Source organism: Nannospalax galili, unplaced genomic scaffold, assembly GCF_000622305.1.
Source record: "Nannospalax galili isolate Female #2095 unplaced genomic scaffold, S.galili_v1.0 scaffold363, whole genome shotgun sequence".
Lineage (NCBI taxonomy): Eukaryota > Metazoa > Chordata > Mammalia > Rodentia > Spalacidae > Nannospalax > Nannospalax galili.
Window position 1 is genome coordinate 4,368,857 of NW_008351176.1, and position 3,935 is coordinate 4,372,791.

Genomic DNA, 3,935 nt, shown 5'->3' on the forward strand with positions numbered 1-3,935 from the left:
CCAGGCCTTGCCTTTAATCCAAGCAAGGAGGAAGGAAGACTCTGAGTTGAAGGCCAGCCTGGTCTACATAGTGAGACCCTGTGTCAAAAACAAACAAGCAAGCCCGTGAAAGCTTCAGGAGTGTTCTCACTGAGATCTAGGAAGGTAATGTGTGTTACAGTTGTGGAATTCTGGTATATTGCTAGTCCCATCAGTTCTAAGCTTCAGAAATCTGTTGTCTAAAAATCTTTATAGGGTGAATTTTGGCTTCTCATGAATTTACTATAGTATTTAAGCAAATTTTCCTCACAGAAAAATCCTCACTTCTTTCTCAATAGACTGTACACGTTTCTGAAGTATGTAATCCTTGCTGGGTATGTGATACAAGCCTAGAATCCCAGCTACTCAGGAGGTTCAGGCAGGAGGTTCTCAAATTCCAGGCTAACCTGAGCTACAAAGTAAGTCTGCATCCAGCTTGGACAACATAGCAACACCCTGTCTTATACAAATCCTCCTCCCCCTCCTTCCTCCCCCTCCCTCTCCCTCTCCCCCCTCCCCTCCTGGGGGGCCACTCTGACACCCCCCCTCCCCCACATACACACTGGCACATACACATGCACACCCACACAATCAATCAAAAAAAATAGAAGCACTAACTTCACTAAAACATCCCCGATGAAAAGCTATTGCAACTAGGCATGGTAGCACACACCTTTAATCTCAGCACTCGGGAGGCAGAGGCAGGTGGTTCTCTGTGAGTTCAAGGCCAGCCTGGTCTACATAGCGAGTTCCAGGCCAGCTGGGGCTAAAGGGAGACACTGTCTCAAAAAAGACCAAAACAAAGCTAGTACAGAAGTGTCCCCCATGACTTTTCTTCTTTTATTTACAGGCATTTGCCCAAGAGCCTGCATTTTATTCTTTTAGTTGGAAATGCTGGAATTTTAAGCAGCTTTATAAAGCAGTAAATATACTTTCCAAGCAAACATTAGAATGCAAATAGGAGGTTGGATGTGGAGGTCACACCTTTGGTCCCAGCATTCCTAGACAGAGGCAAATGGAACTCTTAAGTTCAAGGCCAGCCTGATCTACAAAGTAAGTTTCAGGTCACCCAGGGCTTGTAGACCCCCTGCCTCAAAAAGAAAGAACAAGTTTTTCCTATCAGAGTTGCTCATTGATTTTAGTTTTTGTGCCTTTGTAACAAGCCTCAGATTGTTTTACTCAGAATCAATTGAAAGTGCCCTCAGCGAGCCATTTATAATTACTCTAGACGCCAACTGTGGCCACACACATGTTGTTCTGCATAGCTCTTTAATAAATTCATTTGATAACGATTTTTGTTTAGAAGATCAGAAGTCCTGGGTTCTCACTGCCTTCAGGCTGTTCAGAAGAACACGCGCCTGGAAAACTGAGGCATAGTCTTAGCTGGATATAAATCCCTGCTAAGTGCCAAGTTCTAACTTTCACAGTGGCCTTCTGCTTCCTCCTCTGCCTGAGTCAGTCTAGGGACATGACTCACACTCTTTTTCTTTAATGAGAAATACAATTCAGGATCTTCCTGAGTGCTTTCATATGTTTTAAAGTTTAATAACTTGGATTATAGGCAGTATAGAAAAATCTAAGTAGCATTTTTACAGCCTTCAGGACAGCTGTGGAAAATCAGCAGTTTTACCACACTCTTCTTGAATCTGACCATCTTGTTCTAATGCACTTGGTTGCCCACTTAGAAATCTTTTTTTAAAAAATATTTTATTTATTATTTTTATTTTATGTGTATGAGTGTATTGCCTGTATGTATGTGAGTGCACCCACGTTGTGCAATGCTGTGGATGTCAGAAGAGGGCATCGGATTCCCCTGGAGCTGGAGTTAAGGATGGTTTATGGCCACCATGTGGTGCTGGGAATCGAACTTGGGTCCTTTGCAAGAGCAGTCAGTGCTCTTAACTGCTGACCATCTCTCCAGCCCAGAAATCTTTTTTTTTTTTTTTTTTTTTTTTTAAATAAGCAGCATTAGAACATCAACATTTTAAGTCTGTAAAACGTAATTTTCATTTTCAAGTTCATATTCAAGAGTCTGTTGCAAAAGTTATCTAAAATATAAATGTAGGGGCTGTGGAGCTGGCTCAGTTGATAAAGTGCTTGCCATGCAAGCATGAGGACCTGAGTTTGGTCCCCAGGACCCATATACAAAAGCCAGCTGTGGTGGGATGCACAGGTGAGAACAGGCTCCTTTTGGCTAGCCTCGCCCACTTGGTGAGCTTTAGGACAGTGAGGAACCTTATGTCTTAAAAATATTTAAAAATATAAATTCCTAGACAGAGGCAAATGTGCCAGAGAGATGTCTCAGTGAGTAAAGAAAGGCCCTTGCTACCAAGCCTGATGTCCCGAGTTCAAGACCCAGAACCCATGTAAAGGTGGAAGGCGAGAACCCAATCTCTGATTGCCACATACAAGCCCCCCCCCCCAATATATAAATGAAAAATAAATAAGCAAACAAAAGAGGTAGATGGTTCCTGAGGACTGACACCCAAGGCTGACCTCTGGCCTCCACAGGTACACATGCACATTCCACACATGCAGATGCACCTGTGCATGCGCACACACACACACACACACCCACAGCCCCAAATAATCAAATGTATTATCTACATCAAATCATTTTTGGATATAGACAAAGTATAATTATATATACCCTGTGCTCGTAGATACATTCTTTGTAATGTAGGCTCACCACATAATTGTATATAGTAGTCTTATTCTAAAAAATAAATCTATGACAAATTCTATATCCATCTTGTTGGTCTTGAGAACAGATGGCTCACAACCATAAACCTATACTATATTCAAAATTTAAGAAATGAATGTATTACATTTTAAAGGTTAAATAATCTCAGCACTTGGGAGGCAGAGGCAGGCGGATCTCTGTGAGTTCAAGGCCAGCCTGTTCTACATAGTTCCAGGACAGCTGGGGCTACAAGGAGACCCTGTCTCAAAAAGACCAAAAAAAAAAAAAAAAAAAAGTGTTCAGATGTGGAATAAATTTGTATTTATGTGTAATACACACGAAATATATGTTTTATGTCCAAAATTGTAACTATATTTATAACAGTAAAACATAGCTTTTAGTGGCTGGAGAGATGGCTCAGCAGTTGGGAAAACTGACTGTTCTTGCAGAAGACATGGGTTTGAATCTCAGCACCCACATGGCAGCTAGCAACTGTCCATAACTCCAGTTCTAGGGGATCCGACAGCCTCTTTTGACCTCTGCAGGCATTGCATGACATGGGTGCACTTATCTACATGCAGGCATAACACTCATACACATAAAATAATACATTTTTGTTTGTTTATTTTTGGTCTTTTTGTGACAGGGTCTCCCTGTAGCCCCAGCTGTCCTGGAACTCACTATGTAGACCAGTCTCACAGACATCTGCCTGCCCGGCTAATAAAATATTTTTTTAAAAAAATAGTGAGTTCCAGGACAGCTGGGGCTACAGGGAGATCCTGTCTCAAAAAACAGGGACTATAGTTCATCTAGGTCCCATATTCTTGCCCTTACACTCCAGCATCAAGACAAGTGATCAACAACACATAGCTTTGCCGGGCATGGTGGTACATGCCTTTAGTCCTAGCACTTGGGAGGCAGAGGCAGGTGGATCTTTGTGAGTTCAAGGCCTGGTCTACATAGTGAGTTCAGGTCAGCTGGGACTACAGGGAGACCCTGTCTCAAAGACAAAAAAAAAAAAAAAACATAGCTTCTGGGGCTGGAGAGATGGCTCAACGGTTAAAAACACTGGCTGTTCTTGCAGAAGACCCGGGTTCAAATACCAGCACCCACATGGCTGCTAACAACTGTCTGAAACTCCAGTTCCAGGGGATCCGACGGTCTCTTCTGTCCTCCAAGGGCCTTGCATGACACGGGTGCACTTACCTACAGGCAGGCAATACATGCATACACA